We start from the raw sequence: 26,625 nt of genomic DNA, 5'->3' as shown, positions 1-26,625 counted from the left end.
CTATCTATCTATCTCATATCTATCTATCTCATATCTATATATCTATCTATCTCATCTATCTATCTATCTATCTCATATCTATCTATCTATCTATCTATCTCATATCTATCTATCTCATATCTATCTATCTTTCTCATATCTATTTATCTCATATCTATCTATCCCATATCTATCTATCTCTTATCTATCTATCTCATATCTATCTATCCCATATCTATTTCATATCTATCTATCTCATATCTATCTATCTCTTATCTATCTATCTCTTATCTATCTATCTCATATCTATCTATCTCATATCTATTTATCTCATATCTATCTATCTCTTATCTATCTATCTCATATCTATCTATCTATCTCATATCTATTTATCTCATATCTATCTATCTATCTCGTATATATCTCATATCTATCTATCTATCTCATATCTATCTATCTATTTCATATCTATCTATCTCATATCTATCTATCTCATATCTATCTATCTCATATCTATCTCATATCTATCTATCTCATATCTATCTCATATCTATCTATCTCTCTCATATCTATCTATCTCATATCTATCTATCTATCTCTCTCATATCTATCTCTCTCATATCTATCTCTCTCATATCTATCTATCTCATATCTATCTATCTCATATCTATCTATCTATCTATCTCATATCTATCTATCTCATATGTATCTATCTCATATCTATCTATCTATCTATCTCATATCTATCTATCTCATATCTATCTATCTATCTATCTATCTATCTCATATCTATCTATCTATCTATCTCATATCTATCTATCTATCTCATATCTATCTCTCTCATATCTATCTCTCTCATATCTATCTATCTCATATCTATCTATCTATCTATCTATCTCATATCTATCTATCTATCTATCTCATATCTATCTATCTATCTCATATCTATCTATCTCATATCTATCTATCTCCTATCTATCTATCTCATATCTATCTATCTCATATCTATCTATCTCATATCTATCTATCTATCTATCTCATATCTATCTATCTATCTATCTATCTCATATCTATCTATCTATCTCATATCTATCTATCTCATATCTATCTATCTCCTATCTATCTATCTCATATCTATCTATCTCATATCTATCTATCTCATATGTATCTATCTATTAATTAGTCTTGTGTAAATAAGTATATGACTTTGTTGGTGTCTTTCAGATAAATGAGAATCATCTGGAGATCTGTGATATGGACGATACAAGACCAGGAGAGAGAGGAGTGACTGTGGTCTAGTAAGTATACCTGTATTGCTACAAATTTTTCTTATATACAGTGACCTTCCTTTACTCGTTCTAGATTATTAGAAGGTTTTAGCACATAACTCCCAACCAGGGTACCTACAGCTGTTGCAAAACTACAACTCCCAGCATGCCCAGCAGTGTCTCTCTGTCTGCAGAGTATTTCTATACTGCATTATGTATGAACAGCTGAAGAGCATTACACAGTCCTAATGTTTGCATAACAGTTGTACACAGTGTGTGCATGAACATCCGCAGAACATTGCAGTGTCCTAATGCATGAACATCCGCAGAACATTGCAGTGTCCTAATGTATGAACATCCGCAGAACATTGCAGTGTCCTAATGTATGAACATGCGCAGAACATTGCAGCGTCCTAATGTATGAACATCCGCAGAACATTGCAGTGTCCTAATGCATGAACATCTGCAGAACATTGCAGTCTCCTAATGTATGAACATCCGCAGAACATTGCAGTCTCCTAATTTATGAACATCCGCAGAACATTGCAGTGTCCAAATGTATGAACATCTGCAGAACATTGCAGTGTCCTAATGTATGATCATCCGCAGAACATTGCAGTGTCCTAATGTATGAACATCCGCAGAACATTGCAGTGTCCTAATGTATGAACATGCGCAGAACATTGCAGCGTCCTAATGTATGAACATCCGCAGAACATTGCAGTGTCCTAATGTATGAACATCCGCAGAACATTGAAATGTCCTAATGTATGAACATCCGCAGAACATTGCAGTGTCCTAATGTAGGAACATCTGCAGAACATTGAAATGTCTTAATGTATGAACATCCGCAGAACATTGCAGCGTCCTAATGTATGAACATCCGCAGAACATTGCAGTGTCCTAATGTATGAACATTCGCAGACCATTCCAGTGTCCTAATGTATGAACATCCACAGAACATTGCAGTGTCCTAATGTATGAACATCTGCAGAACATTGCAGTGTCCTAATGTAGAAACATCTGCAGAACATTGAAATGTCCTAATGTATGAACATCCGCAGAACATTGCAGCGTCCTAATGTATGAACATCCGCAGAACATTGCAGTGTCCTAATGTATGAACATCCGCAGAACATTGAAGTGTCTTAATGTATGAACATCTGCAGAACATTGCAGCGTCCTAATATATGAGCATCCACAGAACATTGCAGCGTCCTAATGTATGAACATCCGCAGAACATTGCAGTGTCCTAATGTATGAACATCCGCAGAACATTGCAGCGTCCTAATGCAAGAACATCCGCAGAACATTGCAGTGTCCTAATGTAGGAACATCTGCAGAACATTGAAATGTCCTAATGTATGAACATGCGCAGAACATTGCAGCGTCCTAATGTATGAACATCCGCAGAACATTGCAGTGTCCTAATGCCTGCAGAGCATTTTTACATTTCAAGTATGCATGAACATCTGCAGAGCATTGAAATGCCTTAATGTCTGCAGAGCATTTTCACATTTTAATGCATGTAACTTATATACAGCTGAAGAACATTATCTGGTCATCAGCAGAGCATTGCAACATCCTGATACCTATAATGTATTAATGTCTGCAGAACATTTCCACCTGCTCATGGCTGTAGCATGAAACAATGTACAGAGCCACAATGTATAGAAGTCTGCAGAGCATTCTTACATTCTAATCTATGTGACATATCAACAGCTGCAGAGCATTAAAGGGTCTCACTACATGTAAAGTATGAGCTGCTGCAGAGCATTACCCCATCCTGCCTGTAGTCTGCGATGCTCTGTGGCTACAGTCACCGCTGGCAGAACTCCTTCCAATGGCCGCCTGAGCGCATAGCGAAGAAATGAGACAAAGTAACGCAGCGCCTGTTTTAATTAATGGAGCAGCTGGAGAAGAGAGGCTTTATGGGACCCCTGTTCCTCCTAAAATCTCCAGCTGTACAATACTTTCCACATTAAACGCCGTTCCTTAACCACTTTCCTTAAAACAATTTTGGGCATTCATCTATAATTAGCTTTCCAGTAACGGCAAAGGAATTTAAGAGATTGGATGATGCCGGCTGAGGTGCAAAGGTAAAAATAATATTATCCCATGGCCGCAGATAACACGATAACCCCAGAGGGGGCACCAGAAACCTGGGGAAGGGGCTCTCCTCTTCCCTATGAGCATTTGCCACAAAAACTAAAAATTCACCTGCGACTATAAGTCCCAGGATCCTCCAAATTCTACTTGTTCCCTAGTTCTCTTTGTTTCTGAGAAACCTGTATGACAGCCAATATGATGTTCATTAGAAATCCAGCTTTACTGGAGTCCTGAACAACAATCTGCCCAAGTGAACAGCTTAAAGGGGTATTCCAGGCAAAAACTTTTTTTATATCAACTGGCTCCGGAAAGTTAAACAGATTTTTAAATTACTTCTATTAAAAATTCTTAATCCTTCCAATAGTTATTAGCTTCTGAAGTTGAGTTGCTGTTTTCTGTCTAACTGCTTTCTGATGACTCACGTCCCGGGAGCTGTCCAGCTCCTATGGGGATATTCTCCCATCATGCACAGCTCCCGGGACGTGACATCATCATTGAGCAGTTAGAAAACTTCAGAAGCTAATAACTATTGGAAGGATTAAGATTTTTTAATAGAAGTAATTTGCAAATCTGTTTAACTTTCCGGAGCCAGTTGATATATATATAAAAAAAAGTTTTTGCCTGGAATACCCCTTTAAAGTGTACCCACCCTCCAAAAAAAAAAATAAGCTGTTACAGTATATGTTGCTCAGTACCACACCCTGATTATGTACATGTAATGTTAATGTGTCTAGGACCTATCCTTAAAGAAGAAGAGTCCGCGGCACTGGAATATGATGCAATTAAAGGGTTCTTTATTGCGGCATAGCAGTTACAGAGGGGTAATCAGACAGCCGACAAGCGCAGGTTTCGCGTTAGAAGACGCTTTCTCGAGGCGTTGCCTCGAGAAAGCGTCTTCTGACGCGAAACCTGCGCTTGTCGGCTGTCTGATTACACCTCTGTTACTGCTGTCGCAATAAAGAACCCTTTAATTGCATCATATTCCAGTGCCGCGGACTCTTCTTCTTTAAAGATTTACAAGCTGCTGCTGTTTTTCGCTGAGCACGGGATTGCTGGAGTCGGTCTCGGTGTATCCTCTATACATAAGTACTACGTGAGTTGGTGCGGGAACAAGCTTTCTTCACCTGTTTCTAGGACCTATATTTCTCTCAGAATTACCTTTATTTACTTGTCATAATTGCTCAGTGAGGTTTCTCCCCCTCCCTCACTCTGCCCTGACTCACAGAGAGCCAGGAGCAAGCACAGCAGCCAATGACCACTGGACACTGCAGGACTGGTATGTGTCCCAGGAGGCAGGGGGACCCCTAGTGGCCACTTTTTTTGACTGGCTTTTTCAGTATGAAATACTGAAAAAATTCTGATGAAAGCAATTGCAAAACGTATTGTTTTTGCATATTTTATAACATATCAAAAGTAACTGCATCTGACAGTGCCCATTTAATGCATTACTGACTTTTGTACAAACTTTAGATATGTTGTCCAGACATGCCAGATACTTAGACCAGGACTGAGACTTTGTCTAGATGACATAGCAATCTATGTACAAATGACAGTAGGTGTCAGAACCTATAGGGTTAAAAGGTTCTGACAGGTTCTTTGTTTATTTTGTTGCCGGGTTACACCTAGTTGTCTAGCTGGTCAGCTGACCGCTTGATGAGAGCACCTGTTGGTTGCCTATTTAACCTGGCAGTTGGCTCTCAGTCAGCGCCTGTGAAAGAGTCTTTTTTTTGCTCCAGTAGCTAGCGTGTGTTCCCTGTGTCTCCTGTATAACCCGGCATCCTTGACCTTTGGCTTTAATCTCGACTTATCTCTGGTTTTAGCCACTTGGTACTTTGACGTCTCCTGGCTTTGACGCGGTTAGTTGACTCTGGACTTTTGTGTGAGTGTGTAGTTGTATTTTGTCTTTCTGTTATCCCACTGTCCCCGGACTTAGCCAGTGTCATTGTGGTTTATTACTTTGACAACTACGCCCCTCACGTATACAGGAAGGGACCGTCTTCGTGGTTACAGACCTGTCGTTTAGGGCAGGTACGTAAGTAGGCAGGGATAGGGGAGCGGGCGAGATTAGTGTGCACTCCTTCCCAGCCCATACGTGATAGTAGGGTTTAAATGCTTAGTAAGGCCGGTTTGTAGTAGCAAAGTATCAGCAGAGAGAACTTTGGACAGACAGAAAAGAATTTCCTCTGTAGTATTCAGCAGCTAATAAACATTGGAAGGATTAAGATTTTTTTTAAAGTAATTTACAAATCTGCTTAACTTTCTGGCACCAGATAATTAAAAAAAAAAAGTTTTCCACGGGAGTACCCCTTTAAGTATATTTGACACTACTAACCAGCCTTACTTAGTAGATTTGCCAATACTAGCCAGACTTACTAAGTCTGGGTTCACATACAGTATATCAGGTGTCCGGCACAGTTTCTGATGCTAGTACTGATCCGGTTCATTTGAAGGGGACAGTTCCCAGTCATCCAGCATGTTAATTTTGATGCCAGATGGTTGGACACGCCGGAGGGCTACGGACAGAGGAACACAGCAAGCTGCGTTCCTCTGTCCGGTGCCCTCCGGCGTGTCCAACCATCCAGAAATAATGGATGCCGGATGCCATATAACTGATGACAACTTGTCATCAGTTGTGGCATCAGTTGCGTCAAGATCTAGGCTGAGTTCACCTATGCCAGATGCCAGACATATGTGAACCCAGCCTAAGTAGATTTGCCAATCCTAACTAGCCTTATTAACTAGTTTTGCCAATACTAACCGGCCTTATTAACTAGATTTGCCAATACTAACCGGCCTTAATAACTAGATTTGCCAATACTAACCGGCCTTATTAACTAGATTTGCCAATACTAACCGGCCTTATTAACTAGATTTGCCAATACTAACCGGCCTTACTAACTAGATTTGCCAATATTAACCGGCCTTATCAACTAGATTTGCCAATATTAACCGGCCTTATTAACTAGATTTGCCAATACTAACCGGCCTTATTAACTAGATTTGCCAATACTAAGTAGCCTTACTAAATAGATTTGCCAATACTAACTAGCCTTACTAAATAGATTTGCCAATACTAACTGGCCTTATTTATTAGAATTGCCAATACTAACTGGCCTTATTTACTAGATTTGCCAAATACTAACCGGCCTTATTAACTAGATTTGCCAATACTAACCAGCCTTATTAACTATTTGCCATTACTAACGAGCCTTATTAACTAGATTTGCCAATACTAACCGGCCTTATTAACTAGATTTGCCAATACTAACCAGCCTTATTAACTAGATTTGCCAATACTAACCGGCCTTATTTATTAGAATTGCCAATACTAACTGGCCTTACTATGTAGATTTGCCAATACTAACCGACCTTATTAACTAAATTTGCCAATACTAACCGGCCTTATTAACTAGATTTGCCAATACTAACCGGCCTTACTATGTAGATTGCTACTACTAACCCTCCTTACTATACTTTCCACTACTAACTGGCCTTGCAAAGATGATTTGCCAAAACTTACCGTCCTTACTAAGTAGATTTTCCACTACTAAACGGCCTTAATAAGTAGATTTGACAATGCTAACTGGATATTTCCCTTGTCTTACCAAGTATATTTACAAACATATTTAGTAGATCTAATCACATCCACGACTTATTTACTATAATGGAAATTCCTTTTAAAATTTGGGGAGACAGATTTTTGGGAAGTTTTTCACATTTTTGAGATTCTTGTTCTCCAGGTGCTAGAAAAAAAATTATGGGATAATATAATACGAGTTGTATTAGCAGAATTCATTTTTTAAGGGAAAGACTTGTGTTTTTTGGGTTAGAAACAATCAAAAATTCGATCTCCAGGGAGGAAGCTGGCCAACTTCAATGGACTAATACCTTCCTGAGGTTTTACTGTGTGACCACAACATGGAGGCTGCCAACTAGGAAAATCATAACCAGGGGAGGTCCTGAGTGCGGACATGAGGTGCCACGGGGGAAATATAATCCTGATATATGAAATATCATAGAAAAGACGCAACAAAGTAACATAAATATTGTGGGAATTCAGTGTCTAGTAATTCCACTATACTGTCCCCCAAGTGGGTGTATGTCACTACTCTGTACCCCAAGTGTCACTACTCTGTACCCCAAGTGTCACTACTCTGTACCCCAAGTGTCACTACTCTGTACCCCAAGTGTCACTACTCTGTACCCCAAGTGTCACTATCCTGTACCCCAAGTGTCACTATCCTGTACCCCGTGTCACTACTCTGTACCCCAAGTGTTATTATCCTGAACCCCAAGTGTTATTATCCTGAACCCCAAGTGTCACTACTCTGTACCCCAAGTGTCACTACTCTGTACCCCAAGTGTCACTATCCTGTCCCTTAAGTGTCATCATCCCGTCCCCCAAGTGTTATCATCCTGTCCCCCAAGTGTCATCATCCCGTCCCCCAAGTGTCATCATCCCGTCCCCCAAGTGTCATCATCCCGTCCCCCAAGTGTCATCATCCCGTCCCCCAAGTGTCATCATCCCGTCCCCCAAGTGTCAATATCCTGTACCCCAAGTGTTATCATCCTGTACCCCAAGTGTTATCCTGTACCCCAAGTGTTATCATCCTGTACCCCAAGTGTTATCATCCTGTACCCCAAGTGTCATTATCCTGTACCCCAAGTGTCATCATCCTGTACCCCAAGTGTCATCATCCTGTACCCCAAGTGTTATCATCCTGTACCCAAGTGTCATTATCCTGTACCCCAAGTGTCATCATCCTGTACCCCAAGTGTTATCATCCTGTACCCAAGTGTCATTATCCTGTACCCCAAGTGTCATCATCCTGTACCCCAAGTGTCATCATCCTGTACCCCAAGTGTCATCATCCTGTACCCCAAGTGTTATCATCCTGTACCCCAAGTGTTATCATCCAAGTGTCATTATCCCGGCCCCTAAGTGTCAGCGTGTCATTATTACGTACCCAGTGTTATACTGCAGAATGTTCTCCGTCTCTAATCCCGCTACCTGCCATATTTCATATAGATGTTGTCCTTCCTGTGACTTTCTACATGACTATAACATTAGTGACGAGTATATTGAGGTATAGATCACATTTCCTGGGGATTTATGGGATGTCGCCTCCGTCGTCTCTGTCCTGCTGATGGATTCCCCATTGAGGACGATATCTACATTAGATCCGGTTTCCCTCCCCAGTCCTGGCAGAGGAGGACTAGATCATCAGCATGGAGTGACATGGTGAATGGCAGGATCAGGGGGGGCACCTCTGGCAGGAAGGATTATCTCATTTTCCAGCCTTAGGGTGTCCTCTGTCCTCTACTCCAAAACACAATCATTCTACTTAGTTCAAATAATTGTGATGAGGGACGCGCCGGCTTTGATCTGCCATAATCTGACATCAGAGGAATGTTCTGCGGAGGATTAGAGGAGTAGGTGGAACGGAGGAGCAGCCAACAATAAGCAGACCTGGGAGCGGGCCCAGCAATGGCTCATGGGGGCATTCCGGACACAATGGCCTACAAGGAAATCGATAACGCCGGACCCTTCTATAAACTATTTTACCTATGTCGGGGTCTCGGCTTCAGGATGAGACATACATTTGTATGGACAAACACATAACCAATATACCATAAGTAACGTATTATGATATTACTGATCTATACAGCAGTGTTTCCTAATCAGGCTGCCTCCAGCTGTTGCAAAACTACAACTTCCAGCATGCCCGGACAGCCAACGGCTGTCCGGGCATGTTGGGAGTTGTAGTTTTGCAACAGCTGGAGGCACCCTGGTTGGGAGACACTGATCTATTACCATACCTCCCTAGCATCCCAGATCTGGCGGGGCATTTCTAGGATATGCTGGGAATTGTAGTATTGCAACAGCTGGAGGCACCCTGGTTGGGAAACACTGCTCTATCCCACCATACCTCCCTACCATCCCCGTTCCAGCGGAGCATTTCTAGGACATGCTGGGAGTTGTAGTTTTGCAACAGCTGGAGGCACCCTGGTTGGAAAACAATGCTTTATCCCACCATAGCTACCATACCTCCCTACCATACCGGATCCGGCAGGGCATTTCTAGGACATGCTGGGAGTTGTAGTTTTGCAACAGCTGGAGGCACCCTGGTTAGGAAACACTGCACTATCCCACCATAGATACTATACCTCCCAACAATCCCCAATCCAGCGGGGTATTTCTAGGACATGTTGGGAGTTGTTGTTTTGCAACAGCTGGAGGCACCCTGGTTGGGAAACAATGCTCTATCCCACCTTAGTTACCATACCTCCCTAGCATCCCGGATCCGGTGGGGGCATTTCTAGGACATGCTGGGAGTTGTAGTTTTGCAACAGCTGTAGGCACCCTGGTTGGGAGACACGGATCTATCCCACCATAGATACCATACCTCCCCAGCATCCCGGATCTGGTGGGGCATTTCTAGGACATGCTGGGAGTTGTAGTTTTGCAACAACTGGAGGCACCCTGGTTGGAAAACACTGCTTTGTCCCATTATAGCTATCATACCTCCCTACTACCATACCGGGTCTGGCGGGGCATTTCTAGGACATGCTGGGAGTTGTAGTTTTGAAATAACTGGAGGCACCCTGGTTAGGAAACACTGCACTATCCCACTATAGTTACTATACCTCCCAACAATCCCCGATCCAGCAGGGCATTTCTAGGACATGCTGGGAGTTGTAGTTTTGCAACAGCTGGAGGCACCCTCGTTTGAAAACACTGATATACATAATACTATATCTATTCTTATACTATACAACAGTCTTCTCCAACCTATGGATCCTAAGCTGTAGCAGAACTACAAATTGCATGATGGGAGTTGTAGTTTTGCAACAGCTGGAGAGCCACAGGTTGGGGAACACTGCTGTACATTGTTCTATACATTATATTATGAATTCTATTATACTTGACAATAATAGATCTGACAAAACCCATGTTGGGCAACACAGCACATGTCAGTCAACTTGTGTACCTCCAAACACTGAAAGTCTAAAGTTATTTTCTGTTTCGGAATAGTATTCCCCCAATTTATCAATGGTTTCGAAAGGTGAAGGGATTAATGCCAAATTTGGAATAACATGTAATACCTTTCAAGCACTAGTCCCTTCCATGACACCTTATGGTATACAAAGTGATGTCACAGTACATGAATAATACACACAGTGATGTCACAGTACAAGGATAATACACACAGTGATGTCACAGTACAGGGATAATACACACAGTGATGTCATAGTACAAGGATAATACACACAGTGATGTCACAGTACATGAATAATACACACAGTGATGTCACAGTACAAGGATAATACACACAGTGACGTCACAGTACAAGGATAATACACACAGTGATGGCACAGTACAGGGATAATACACACAGTGATGTCACAGTACAAGGATAATATACACAGTGATGTCACAGTACAGGGATAATACACACAGTGAAGGCACAGTACAGGGATAATACACACAGTGATGTCACAGTACATGAATAATACACACAGTGATGTCACAGTACAAGGATAATATACGCAGTGATGTCACAGTACAGAGATAATACACACAGTGATGTCACAGTACAGGGATAATACACACAGTGATGTCACAGTACAGGGATAATATACACAGTGATGTCACAGTACAGGGATAATACACAGTGATGTCACAGTACATGAATAATACACACAGTGATGTCCCAGTACAAGGATAATATACACAGTGATGTCACAGTACAGGGATAATACACACAGTACAGAGATAATACACACAGTGATGTCACAGTACAGAGATAATACACGCAGTGATGTCACAGTACAGGGATAATACACAGTGATGTCACAGTGCAGGGATAATACACACAACAATGTCATAGTACAGGGATAATACACAGTGATGTCACAGTACAGGGATAATACACACAGTGATGTCACAGTACAGGGATAATATACACACAGTGATGTCACAGTACAGGGATAATACACAGTGATGTCACAGTACAGGGATAATACACAGTGATGTCACAGTACAGGGATAATACATACATTGATGTCACAGTACAGGGATAATACACAGTGATGACACAATACAGGGATAATACACACAGTGATGTCACAGTGCAAGAAAAATACACACAGTGATGTCACATGACAGGGACAATATACACAGTGATGTCACAGTACAGGGATAATACACAGTGATGTCACAGTACAGGGATAATACACACAGTGATGTCACAGTACAGGGATAATACACACAGTGATGTCACAGTACAGGGATAATATACACAGTGATGTCACAGTACAGGGATAATATACACAGTGATGTCACAGTACAGGGATAATATACACAGTGATGTCACAGTACAGGGATAATACACACAGTGATGTCACAGTACAGGGATAATACACAGTGATGTCACAGTACAGGGATAATACACACAGTGATGTCACAGTACAGGGATAATACACAGTGATGTCACAGTACAGGAATAATACACACAGTGATGTCACAGTACAAGGATAATACATACAGTGATGTCACAGTACAGGGATAATACATACAGTGATGTCACAGTACAGAAATTTATCATTACTAATGAAGAGGTCTGAGTATTTTCCAAAGTTTGCTATGTAACGCAATTTGTTTTATTTTTGTTAGCCATTAAAAGGCATTATATCTGCATTATATCTACACTGGGAGCATCAAATAGATAAGGAACACTGTGATGTCATAGTATAAGGGTTGGAATCACAGTGATGTCACAGTATAAGAGTTGGAATCACAGTGATGTCATAGTATAAGGGTTGGAATCACAGTGATGTCATAGTATAAGGGTTGGAATCACAGTGATGTCACAGTATAAGGGTTGTAATCACTGTGATGTCATAGTATAAGGGTTGGAATCACAGTGATGTCACAGTATAAGGGTTGGAATCACAGTGATGTCATAGTATAAGGGTTGGAATCACAGTGATGTCACAGTATAAGGGTTGGAATCACAGTAATGTCACAGTATAAGGGTTGGAATCACAGTGATGTCATGGTATAAGGGTTGTAATCACAGTGATGTCATAGTATAAGGGTTGTAATCACAGTGATGTCACAGTATAAGGGTTGGAATCACAGTAATGTCACAGTATAAGGGTTGGAATCACAGTGATGTCATAGTATAAGGATTGTAATCACAGTGATGTCATAGTATAAGGGTTGTAATCACAGTGATGTCATAGTACACGGGTTGTAATCACAGTGATGTCATAGTATAAGGGTTGGAATCACAGTGATGTCACAGTATACGGGTTGTAATAACAGTGATGTCATAGTATAAGGGTTGGAATCACAGTTATGTCATAGTATAAGGGTTGGAATCACAGTGATGTCACAGTATACGGGTTGTAATCACAGTGATGTCATAGTATAAAGGTTGGAATCACAGTGATGTCACAGTATAAGGGTTGGAATCACAGTGATGTCACAGTATAAGGGTTGGAATCACAGTGATGTCACAGTATAAGGGTTGGAATCATAGTGATGTCATAGTATAAGGGTTGTAATCGCAGTGATGTCATAGTATAAGGGTTGGAATCACAGTGATGTCACAGTATACGGATTGTAATCACAGTGATGTCATAGTATAAGGATTGTAATCACAGTGATGTCATAGTATAAGGGTTGGAATCACAGTGATGTCACAGTATACGGGTTGGAATCACAGTGATGTCATAGTATAAGGGTTGGAATCACAGTGATGTCACAGTATAAGGGTTGGAATCACAGTGATGTCACAGTATAAGGGTTGGAATCACAGTGATGTCACAGTATAAGGGTTGGAATCACAGTGATGTCACAGTATAAGGGTTGTAATCACAGTGATGTCATAGTATAAGGGTTGGAATCACAGTGATGTCATGGTATAAGGGTTGGAATCACAGTGATGTCATAGTATAAGGGTTGGAATCACAGTGATGTCATAGTATAAGGGTTGGAATCACAGTGTTGTATTGTATACGGGTTGGAATCACAGTGATGTCATAGTATAAGGGTTGGAATCACAGTGATGTCACAGTATACGGGTTGTAATCACAGTGATGTCATAGTATAAGGGTTGGAATCACAGTGATGTCACAGTATAAGGGTTGGAATCACAGTGATGTCACAGTATAAGGGTTGGAATCACAGTGATGTCACAGTATAAGGGTTGGAATCACAGTGATGTCACAGTATAAGGGTTGGAATCACAGTGATGTCACAGTATAAGGGTTGGAATCACAGTGATGTCATAGTATAAGGGTTGGAATCACAGTGATGTCATAGTATAAGGGTTGGAATCACAGTGATGTCACAGTATAAGGGTTGGAAGCACAGTGATGTCATAGTATAAGGGTTGGAATCACAGTGATGTCATAGTATAAGGGTTGGAATCACAGTGATGTCATAGTATAAGGGTTGGAATCACAGTGATGTCACAGTATAAGGGTTGGAATCACAGTGATGTCATAGTATAAGGGTTGGAATCATAGTGATGTCATAGTATAAGGGTTGTAATCGCAGTGATGTCATAGTATAAGGGTTGGAATCACAGTGATGTCACAGTATACGGATTGTAATCACAGTGATGTCATAGTATAAGGATTGTAATCACAGTGATGTCATAGTATAAGGGTTGGAATCACAGTGATGTCACAGTATACGGGTTGGAATCACAGTGATGTCATAGTATAAGGGTTGGAATCACAGTGATGTCACAGTATAAGGGTTGGAATCACAGTGATGTCACAGTATAAGGGTTGGAATCACAGTGATGTCACAGTATAAGGGTTGGAATCACAGTGATGTCATGGTATAAGGGTTGGAATCACAGTGATGTCATAGTATAAGGGTTGGAATCACAGTGATGTCATAGTATAAGGGTTGGAATCACAGTGTTGTATTGTATAAGGGTTGGAATCACAGTGATGTCACAGTATAAGGGTTGGAATCACAGTGATGTCATAGTATAAGGGTTGGAATCACAGTGATGTCATAGTATAAGGGTTGGAATCACAGTGATGTCACAGTATAAGGGTTGTAATCACAGTGATGTCATAGTATAAGGGTTGGAATCACAGTGATGTCACAGTATAAGGGTTGGAATCACAGTGATGTCATAGTATAAGGGTTGTAATCACAGTGATGTCATAGTATAAGGGTTGGAATCACAGTGATGTCATAGTATAAGGGTTGGAATCACAGTGATGTCATAGTATAAGGGTTGGAATCACAGTGATGTCATAGTATAAGGGTTGGAATCACAGTGATGTCATAGTATAAGGGTTGGAATCACAGTGATGTCACAGTATAAGGGTTGGAATCACAGTGATGTCACAGTACAGTGATAATGCACACACAGAGGTCTGATAATTCACAATCCAGTATTTCTCAGTTTCCCTTGATGTCACTATGTATCTACTATCCAAAGTCTGCTGGTTTCCATTGGGAACAGACAGCAGTCTAGCTCCACCCTCCAGTCATGTGACCTCACTGTTGAGCTCAGTGTATCCTGCTCTCTGGTTATTGGAAACCAGTAGAATTTTGTATTTACATTCTGGATTAAACATAGAAATATCACAACTGATGTAATTATGTTCTTTGAGAAGCGACCATAGTTGGAGGCATTGATGGTTATGAGGATATCTTCCGTATACAACAAGCTCCCCCTAGTGTTGGCTGCAGGAAGCCAGAATGTTATGGTCTAACCTTTCCTATACAGCAGCTTTGGAACTCTGAGCACTACAAAGATATATTATGGAATTATTCAGCTCAGATTAGACAAATGTAACAAAGTAAAGATTTGTTAAATAGCAAAGTGCCTGTGAGAGAAGTACCTGCCATTACTTTCCTCTCCCTCTATAAGTCTTTTATCTCCCTTAGGCCCAAATAGCACAAATCTAGGAAAACAACATATTTGTGGCCTAGATTTGCGGCCACTGAGTAATATCATATCAATGTCTCCTCCCAGTGACTTGTACAGACTCCAGTCCATTCAGACGTGGGGCTGTCTTCTCACACGTCACTGGCGTCTATATGTCCGCCAAAGTGTAATATTTGTTCTTAACTGGTGGTCTTGGCTGCTGTCCCCTTGTAGTAAATTCTCCAAGATAAGCGGAGCAGCGTACACTGACTATAAAGTAGAAGGATGTGTTCTAATGTGTCAGCAGGTCCAACCCCTCTATAATACTGTCCCTTCACATTGTAACAAGACCAGTACCCATAGGGGGCAGTATTATTGTAGTTATATTCTTGTATATAGGAGCAGTATTATAGTAGTTATATTCTTGTATATAGGAGCAGTATTATAGTGGTTATGTGGAGGGGAGATAGAGAGATAGGACCGCACCGCGGTCACCCACAATATCCGGGAGTGTGTACACTGTGACAGGGGATGTCGGAGGTATGGAGCGGGGTGGTGCAAAAAAGCAGGAGAGAACAATGTCCAAAATAGCAAAATGAGAAAAAGGTTGCTTCTGCACTCACCCTTCTTGCGCTGCTTCACTGTGTCACTGAGTTAGTCCATGTACGGCCGGCCGCTGTACGGGAGATGATACGGAGAGATCGCTGCAGCCGGAGCTGAGCGGTGACAGCTACGAGCTCGTTTCGCGGTTAAAACCGCCTCTTCGGGCCCGAAGAAGCGGTTTTAACCGCGAAACGAGCTCGTAGCTGTCACCGCTCAGCTCCGGCTGCAGCGATCTCTCCGTATCATCTCCCGTACAGCGGCCGGCCGTACATGGACTAACTCAGTGACACAGTGAAGCAGCGCAAGAAGGGTGAGTGCAGAAGCAACCTTTTTCTCATTTTGCTATTATAGTGGTTATATTCTTGTATATAGGAGCAGTATTATAGTAGTTATATTCTTGTATATAGGAGCAGTATTGTAGTAGTTATATTATTGTATATAGGGGCAGTATTATAGTAGTTATATTCTTGTATATAGGAGAAGTATTATAGTAGTAATATTCTTGTATATAGGAGCAGTATTATAGTAGTTATATTCTTGTATATAGGAGTAGTATTATAGTAGTTATATTCTTGTATATAGGAGCAGTATTGTAGTAGTTATATTATTGTATATAGGAGCAGTATTATAGTAGTTATATTCTTGTATATAGGAGCAGTATTATAGTAGTTATATTCTTGTATATAGGAGGCAGTATTATAGTAGTTATATTCTTGTATATAGGAGCAGTATTATAGTAGTGATATTCTTGTATATAGGAGCAGTATTATAGTAGTTATATTCTTGTATATAGGAGGCAGTATTATAGTAGTTATTTTCTTGTATATAGGGGCAGTATTATAGTAGTTATATTCTTGTATATAGGAGCAGTATTATAGTAGTTATATTCTTGTATATAGGAGCAGTATTATAGTAGTTATATTCTTGTATATAGAGGCAGTATTATAGTAGTTATATTCTTGTATATAGGAGCAGTATTGTAGTAGTTATATTATTGTATATAGGAGCAGTATTATAGTAGTGATATTCTTGTATATAGGAGCAGTATTATAGTAGTTATATTCTTGTATATAGGAGGCAGTATTATAGTAGTTATATTCTTGTATATAGGGGCAGTATTATAGTAGTTATATTCTTGTATATAGGAGCAGTATTATAGTAGTTATATTCTTGTATATAGGAGCAGTATTGTAGTAGTTATATTATTGTATATAGGAGCAGTATTATAGTAGTGATATTCTTGTATATAGGAGCAGTATTATAGTAGTTATATTCATGTACACAGTGAGCAGTTTTATAGTAGTTCTATTCATGTACGATTGGGAGACTATTATGTTAAACCTTTCCACTATAATTGTATATGCTTGGCACTTGCAGTCTGGGATATGTTTATACTCACCTTGTATCAGGTCCTTATATTTTATATAGATGTAGTGTGTGTCTATGTGCGGAGCATAATCCCGTCACACCAATGTCACACTAGTAAGTGGCCATGTTTCCTGCCCAGGCCTCAATGATCTCACTGTGGAGATGTATAAAGTGCGAGGGACTGAGCACAGAGCCAGCCTGACAGCTGTAAATCTGATCTCCCTGCTGCTAGTGGATTTGCTAAAATACGTAATTCATTTAATAACATTTCTTTGTTATTTTTATATGTTTTACTTGTAGGTTTTTGGCACTTGAACAGACGTCTCCGGGCCAGCTGCTCCAGGTATGCATGCAATAACTAACTGTATATGAAGAATGAATAAGAGAGCATGTGGTGGGAAAACTTGTGCAAACTGTGGAGCCGCAGTCCTGAACAACTAGTGATTGTTTTCTATAAGGAAAGTTGATTGTGATCTGACACGATCCGTCTGTTATCGTCCCCATTACCATGTCCATTCTGCTGCGTTGAATATAAGATAAGCAGCTGCTAGAAAAATGTAGTTCCCCGTATCCCTAAAAAAGCAGAAACCCATACAGTCCATGGATTGTTGGTGGTGGGACCCTTAAAGATTGTCAAAATCTGTTCACAACATATTCATGGCTATGCCCTTTCGTCTGCACAATACCTTAAAGGGGTTATCCACAATAAGGTGATTTTAGTACTTACCAGACAGTAATGTACATGCTTAGGAAGGATCCCTGCTTGTCTTGGGAATAACTGATTGTGTTGTAAGTCCACCATAAATAAAATGGCTATTTCCTGTTGGAGTTCCCTCCCTCCAACAACAAGTCCCAGGATCCTTTGTTTGCAAGTGTAAGGTCTCTTTTCTCACCCATTAAAGCTCACATAGGACAATTTCCTGTGGCCCTGATTAAAATGATATCCACCACCCACCCAGTGGTCGCTCCACCCACTAAGGCACTGCCATGCTCCCTTTCAACACCTGACTAGTGATGTAATTGTGGTGGTTCAGTAGGGGAGTTGTTACCCCATACCCTTGCTGCCCTGTCAGGCGCCTCCCTGCAGTGTCCCGTGTCCCCTGCCCCCCCCCCCCCCCCCCCCCCCCGCCCGCATCTGTTCTACTGTAATTGTATATTATCCCCTATGTTATGTATATAAGAATGTTGTATCTTTAAGAAAGGTTAACATGGGATCATCAGTTGTCATGTGAGTTGTCATGTGATTGTTACCCAGGAGGTATCAGTGACCAGATGACTTAAGGGTGACCAATGGGACCCCACCAGAGTCTCCCCCATAAAAGCCCTGGGAGGAGTCTCTTCTCTCTCTTAGTCCCTGAGTCTTTGCTGAGGTGCAGTCGAGCCTAAGAGTTTGGAGTCCATAGGAGCCTCAAGTCAAGTCTGCAGCCACAAGATACAAGTCTACAAGATAAAGTCACAGCTTAGTCTGTCTCCAGTCAAGTCAGTCACTGTCATCTATTGTCAAGTCAACGTGGCCTGCACTAAATTGTCCAAAACCACTGCAAGTCCCAGCAAGACCTTAAGGTCTGTGAAGTCCCTGGTCACCTCCGTGGGCCTGGCTACACTGTATAGACTGTTCCATCTGTCACTCAGTAAAGCCGTTGCCTGTAACATGGCGTCGGAGTCATTATTGCCCCCGTGCCTATTCCAGGATCCAGCTGTATACCTTTGGGTGGTATTGAGGATAAACCACACCCTGGCGTCACAAATACAAGAGGTTAATGCCATCTTCCTCTAGGGTAATTCCATCTGCCCTGCATCTCACACCCCATAACACATAATGTCTTGGGCAGCACTGCAACCTGAGAAAACCTGAGACAACACTCACTTTGTATGCAGTTAAAAATTAAACATTGGAACAATCACATAAGAATTGTGAGACCACCATCAAACACAGGTACAGACACTATATTATGAACTACACTAACTTTACAGCCGCTGTAGCATAGTAAAAAAAAATAATAATAATAATCTGGAATACCCCTTTAAAGGGGTACTCCGCCCCTAGACATCTTATCCCCTATCCAAAGGATAGGGGATAAGATGTCAGATCGCCGGGGTCCTGCTGCTGGGGACCCCAGGGATCGCTGCTGCAGCACCCCGCTATCATTACTGCGCAGAGCGAGATCGCTGTGCACGTAATGACGGGCAATACAGGGGCTGGAGCATCGTTACGTCACGGCTCCGCCCCTTGTGACGTCACGGCCCGCCCCCGTCAATACGTCTATGGCGGTCGCCACGCCCCCTGCCATAGACTTGCATTAAGGGGACGGGCCGTGATGTCATGAGGGGCGGAGCCATGACGTCACGCTGCTCCGGCCCCTGTATCGCCCGTCATTACGCACAGAGCGAACTTGCTCTGTGCAGTAATGATAGCGGGGTACCGCAGCGGCGATCCCTGGGGTCCCCAGCAGCAGGACCCCGGCGATCTGACATCTTATCCCCTATCCAAATCTGGAGCTAGTTAAGATATATATATATGTTTTTACCTGTATAAGCCCTTTAAAGGTGCAAAAACCTAAATAAACTGACAATATGAAAGATATTAATTATTCACATGAATCACATGAGTCTCTCAATATATACATATATATATATATATATATATATATATATATATATATATATGTGTGTATATATATCAACATATGTATGTCTGTATGTAAAACAGCTACAGCAGAGTCCCATTGCTTTCAATGGGATTCTGATGGACAGTGCACACAGCGGAATTTATGCGGCAGATGTTTCCGTCCGTATAGACTTTAGTTTATTCTTTCTGCTGATTCAGTTTGGAAATGCATTGCCATCTCATAGAAGGCAATGCTTTTCCGAGTGATCCTAGGATATTTTGATGAAACTGGGTACACATGTTGCACATGTGTTAAATTAACCCTAACCCACCGCCATTTGTGAGGTTGTTTTTGTTTAGTCCTACGCAAGTCGATAGGACTTTTGGTACATCTCCTGATCGCGTCTGGCTGCAGAGATTGCCCGGGACTTTTAAACATCCTGCTGACTGTCCGGCAGCAAGGTGCAGAGAATAGTTAGTGCGGGGAATGGGATATGAGGAGGAGATATGAAGTCAGGATATGAGGACGGGATATAAGTACAGGATAGGGGGTCGGTGTAGGACAGTGGTCTTCAACCTGCGGACCTCCAGATGTTGAAAAACTACAACTTCCAGCATGTCCGGACAGCCACCGGCTGTCCGGGCATGCTGGGAGTTGTAGTTTTGAAACATCTGGAGGTCTGCAGGTTGAAGACCACTGGTATAGGAGGTTGGGATATAGATGCTGGGTATAAAATAAATTGAAGCCGTGGGCTGTCCGGGTATGCTGGGAGTTGGAGTTTTGCAACAGCTGGAGGCGCCTTGGTTTGTAAACAGTGCATTAATGAATTACTTGTCGGGTGTTCATTTAATGTCCAGCACAGTATTTACTGTACAATACAATATATGCATCCCATACACAGTACATATTTATATATACTGTATATATATATATATATATATATATATATATATATATATAGTGTATATATATTACACAGCATATGTAAGCAAGGGCATCTGAGGTTTACACAATGACACACCATTATGTGGCCTCCTTAAAAACCAGTCGTACATTCTTCACTTCGCACTTGTGGGGGGGGGGGGGGGGAATTTTTACACCATGACTCTCCTTCCTCGCCTCTGCCAGCCATACTGGCCTTGAGGGGATTAGACATATTCAAGATGTGGAAAAGAGGGTATCAGGGTGGTGTCGGGGTAGGTGTTAGGGGTCCCATGGCAGCTATTGTCAGTAGGTGCCAGGACAGGGGGGGGGTCTACTTTCCATCCCCTCCCAATGATCATCCCTGCCACGGAGCAAAACTCTCGTTCTGGCTGTGGAGATTTTGGCAGTGCACTGCCCGTGTTTACGACATTTTCCGGCGCGGATCAGAATGCTTTTTCCATCCTTGCACTGAGCGGCGCAGACTTTGTAGTAATTCTCCCTTAATCGACATCCTCTGCTCCTCTCTTCACTCTGCTGGGAAACACAATCCATTCTGGCAGGTCACTGGATTAGTACTAATGGAGGGGACGTGGAAATTGTTTTTGAAGTAGGGAAGGCGGGAACGGCGGCTCGAACAGCGCACCGAGCGGCGACTGAAATATGTCAGCTGGTCCGGGTGTCACTGAGTATCAGGCGGCAGCAACGATCCAGCAAACCTGTCACCCCCCCCTGCGGAAAGTGGGGAACGCTGCATTATAGGCCATTGTTCCTCATATGCAATATTAACCCTTCAATTCATAGAAATATTCCCCCCGAAAAACTATTGTGTATGTAAAAAGATGCATCAATACAGTAGTCTCTTAACTTACAATGGCCTCAGGTTACTATATTTTCACCATTGTAACAATATTACAGACAGTCCACCTGAAAGGGGTACTCTGGAGGAAAAGAAAATTTCAAATCAACTGGTGCCAGAACATATGTAAATTACTTCTATATAAAAATCTTAATCCTTCCAGTACTTATCAGCTGCTGTATGCTCCAGAGGAAGTTGTGTAGATCTTTCCACTCTGACCACAGGGCTCTCTGCTGACACCTCTGTCTGAGTTATGAACTGTCTGGAGCAGGAAAGATTCGCTATGGGGATTTGCTTCTGCCCTGGACAGTTCCTGACATGGACCGAGGTGTCAGCAGAGAGCGCTGTGGTCAGGCAACTTCCTCTGGAGCATATAGCAGCTGATAAGTACTGGGAGGATTAAGATTTTTATATAGAATTAATTTACAAATCTGTATAAATTTCTGGCACCAGTTGATTTGAAAAAAATGTTTTTCCCTCCAGAGTACCCCTTTAATTGCACTTTGCTCTTTTACTTGCTCTAAAGATCCGTTCTGAAGACCTTTATACGCATTAGTGAAAGGTCAGCTGAACCAGCCATCTAATGTGTATGGGGGCCTCCTGACTCCCTGCAAGAGGTGATGTCAGAGTAGAGAAGGATTGGGCATACTGGATTTTATCTCACTGACCCTTCTGTAGCCGTCTGGCTATAACTTTCCTTTCCCAAATCAGAACACATGAATGTTCAGCCGAGCCGAAAGTTTACGTTTATGGACAACAGCTATGTGCACCTAAAGGGAACCAGCAATAAAATGGAGGCAAAAAGCGGAGGTAGCGCCGGGTGCGGTGTAGGTCTTTATCCGGTATAGGTGGGTACCCAGGTGGGGGTAGCGTGTTCCTTGCCGGTGATGGTAGCTTGGTATGCAGGCCAGCAGCGTGAGGACGGGGCCCAGAGGAGAGTCCGTAGAGTCCGTGAGAAATAAAAAATAATAATAAATATAAAGCAAGACGCGTTTCGGGAGTCACAGCTCCCTTTTTCAATTGCAGGTGGTTGCTGTATGCTATACAGCAACCACCTGCAATTGAAAAAGGGAGCTGTGACTCCCGAAACGCGTCTTGCTTTATATATATTATTTTCTTTGATTTGTTATGCTGTAAGAATAAATTATTTTGCATCAATACCCACGACTTGGGTTACTTCCTTGGGAGCGCCAACGCAGCTTTTTTTTCTCCAATACTTCTGCATTATAGGGAACCAAGCATTAGATTTCACATATGTAATGCTTGGCAGCACATTATACATGGTACAATCTTCATCCTCAGTATCCTCGGGGGACGTTCCTGCCCATAGGGATGGTGAGGAAATGAAGTTTCCCCCCCCCCCCCCAGGCCCCATAAGTAGTCCCCTGAACGGGGAGCTATACTTACCTGGTCCCGCTGCTCCGGCCTTAGTGACACCCCCTTGGCATGATTGACAGCCTGCTTAGGGAGCAGAGCAGTGAAGAGGGCTGTCAATCACGCAGAGGGGGCGTGATTACAGCCGGAGCAGCAGAACTAGGTGAGTATAGCTCCCTGCCCAGGGGACTACTTACACGGTCGAGGGGGGACAGTTTGAAACTTCATATGCTCACCATCCCTGCCGGCAGGAATGTCCCACGGGGATGGTGAGGATGAAGATTTTACCTCATGTAACACGTTGCCAATGATTATATATGGTAGAATCTAATGCTTGGTTCCCTTTATACCTTATCCAGTCCTTGTGCTCCACTACCCAGGTCTCCTACCCATACAGCCAGTGCCATTTTTCTTAACCAACTTCCTACATCCCTGTTCTAAATCAATACTGTAGCTTCCTTTCCTGGGGGGGGCCACATGTACCCCACTTACAGTTCTTCTTCTTGGGTGAACATCCATTAAACATACGGCAGCATGTGATGCCACAGAGGATCTGCATCATCCTATAGCCTGCGTGTGTACTGTAGCATACATAGGGGGGAAAAGGTGCAGGGGGCTTTGATCTTTGCCCGCTGAATTTCCAAAGAAAATCTCTCAATGCCGCCTCTGCCAGAGCCCAATAATGAAAACAGCAGGATATGATCACTTTCCAAAGACTGATTCTCTGAGCTCCGAGACGCGGCCATGAGGGATAAACACTGTCCCTGAATAAAGGGTCAAAAAAAAAAGATGGTTGAGTCCTTCAGTAAATCCTTTCAGAGAGGCCGGCCACATTCTGCCCTCCAGCCATATTATTCTGCTCCTGTAAAGTGGCCAGTGCCCGTCTCCGGGCAACCAGTATATTGACACTTGTGTTCTCTAGGATGAGAGAATGTTTGCTGTGTACACGGGGCACACAATGTACCCGGAGGACACTGCCCGGGCTCAATGGATTGGTCTGCAGCTGCTGCCTCGCCCCCGAATTCCTTCTAAATATCTTACGTACATATGGGCACCCTATGCAAATATTGTACCTGTAAATAAAAAGAAAAAAAGATACTGACGGGGGCACCTCGTGTATTACCACTTTGTAAGGCCCCGTTCACACTACGGAATTCTCGCTGCTGAATTCCGCGAGCGGAGATTCCGGCTGGCGGGCGGCCGCCGAAGTTACTTCGGCGCTAGGGCCGCGGGGCACTGAGCCGTCACCATTGACCACTATGCAGTGCTCGCGGAGTGCGCGCAAAGAATGAACATGTTCTTTCTTTGCGCGGAACACTTTCCGCCGCTGAAATTCCGCAGTGTGAACGGGTCTCGCGGAGACCCGTTCGCACTAATGTTAAAGTTCACACCGCGCAATTGCGCCCGCGGAATTCCGCCCGGAAATTCCATGGCAATTCCGTAGTGTGAACGGGGCCTTAGGGTGTAAGGTAGAGAGAAAGGGCTTCGATGGCCCTTAGGAAGTGGCCGCTCACCTGGAGCGAATAAGATATTTAAATATAACCAATAAGAAGAAGAACAGCTGCTATGCCCAAGGTCCCAGGAGAAGAAGTGATCAAATCCTGATGCAAGCGGATGAAGGTAGAGAAAAAAACGACCCTTGAAGTGGCGCTGCTGTGTCCAGTAAGAGATGGAGGCCAGACCAGAGATATTTCAAAACACTGGAGTGGTTTATTGAAAACATAAAGCAAGAAAATATATGGACGACGCATTTTGGGGGAGCCACCCCCTTCCTCAGATCAGTATGTGGGTGCTAGGTACAGCCAGAGTGTGTGTGTGTGTGTGTGTGTGTGTGGATATGTATGTATATATATATATATATATATATATATATATATATATATACACACAATGGTCCCTCAAGTTACAATGTTAATTGGTTCCATGACGATCATTGTATGTTGGGACCAGAACTCTATGGAAACCTGGTAATTGGTTCTAAAGGCACCAAAATGTCATCCAAAAATAGGAAAAAGTGAGAATTAAAGAAAAATAAGTAGATAACTAATATAGATAAATCAAATCCTTACATGTAAAAGTAATAAAGATTTGCTGGGAGCTGTAAATCACTGTCTATGTCAGTGTTTCCCAAGCAGGGAGCCTCCAGCTGTTGCAAAACTACAACTCCCAGCATGCCCGGACAGCCAAAGGCTGTCCGGGCATACTGGGAGTTGTAGTTTTGCAACAGCTGGGGGCACCCTGCTTGGGAAACACTGGTCTATGTAGAGGACAGGAGCTTCTTTGGTGTCCTGTACAGTACACAATGTTCTAAAAAAGTAACATGGAGTCTCCCTCACCTGGTGTCCTAAGGAGCAGGTAACCCTGGTACAGGTAAAGAGTACAGAACATGTAATACCTCCCTGTACTGTAGGGGGCGCTACCAGACACCAGTCAGTGCATGCACTTCAGTAATATAGGTAAAGAGTACAGAACATGTAATACCTCCCTGTACTGTAGGGGGCGCTACCAGACACATGTCAGTGCATGCACTTCAGTAATACAGGTAAAGAGTACAGAACATGTAATACCTCCCTGTACTGTAGGGGGCGCTACTTGACATCAGTCAGTGCATACGCTTCAGTAATACAGGGGTTTTACCAGTAAAATGTCCATTCTGATTGGTCAGTTCTTCTGCACATTGACACGTCTCACAAATCTGGACTGTCTGCACATTGTATGTTGAGTCTTGTTTCCACTTACAATGGTCCAGGAAAGACCATTGTATGTTGAAACTATTGTATGTTGAGGCCATTGTAAGTTGAGGGATCACTGTATATATACGTGTGCGTGTGTGTTAAAAAATGGCACCAATACAAAGGGGGCGGAGCTACGGAGGTGACATCATACATCAAACAGTACATATACAGCAATAATATATAAAAGTCCATAATAACACAAGGTAAAAACCAAATAGACAGTCATGACTGTCTATAGCAAAGTTCAAAAGAAGTCGGCACTGCAAATAAGCGTTGGTACCTGAGGACCAAATGCGTATATAGATAGCAAAGAAAGGAGGTCCCGGTGCCGGGACCTCCTTTCTTTGTTATCTATGACTGTCTATATTCTGATCTGAGGAAGGGGGTGGCTCCCCCGAAACGCGTCATCCATATATTTTCTTGTTTTATGTTTTCAATAAACCACTCCAGCGCCACTTCAAGGGTCGTTTTTTCTCTACCTTCATCCATATGCAAATATTGTATCAGGCTTCATTTAACAAATAAATCCTTCCTAACCTACCTATAATCTGTAACCATGATGCATTGCAACAATGTGCACAGACCAACAGGCATAAAATATGTACAAAGAGAAAAAAAAGAACAATGTTACTTATAGCTGCCAGGTATATACATTGTTTCATTCATGATAGTGACTCTCTTAGCAGGACAGTCAAATAGTGATATCACCAGTCTCTTAGTCACTTGCTGACAGCTATATAGACTGCGTGACCTCACTACATTCCCCCTGTGACATCATATTGCAGTCTCTGACTGCTGTATACACGATGTGACCTCACTTAAAGGGGTATTCCAGGGGGGGAAAAAAACTTTTTTTTTATATATCAACTGGCTCCAGAAAGTTAAGCAGA

General features: G+C 42.4%; 1 protein-coding gene across 3 annotated transcripts in view; it reads left to right on the top strand.

The window, feature by feature from the left end:
• CDON (cell adhesion associated, oncogene regulated) overlaps nucleotides 1-26,625 on the top strand; it is a 156,010-nt gene that overhangs the window by 42,035 nt on the left and 87,350 nt on the right. For all 3 annotated transcript variants that reach the window (XM_056542128.1, XM_056542125.1, XM_056542126.1), the window contains exons 2-3: nucleotides 1,204-1,277; nucleotides 17,538-17,580. The gene's annotated coding sequence lies outside the window, so the exon portion shown is untranslated. The remainder of the gene's footprint in view (nucleotides 1-1,203; nucleotides 1,278-17,537; nucleotides 17,581-26,625) is intronic.

The sequence above is a fragment of the Hyla sarda genome, chromosome 10 (genome assembly GCF_029499605.1).
Source record: "Hyla sarda isolate aHylSar1 chromosome 10, aHylSar1.hap1, whole genome shotgun sequence".
NCBI lineage: Eukaryota > Metazoa > Chordata > Amphibia > Anura > Hylidae > Hyla > Hyla sarda.
The sequence above is the reverse complement of the archived record's forward strand: the minus strand, read 5'-3'. Positions and strand labels throughout refer to the sequence as shown.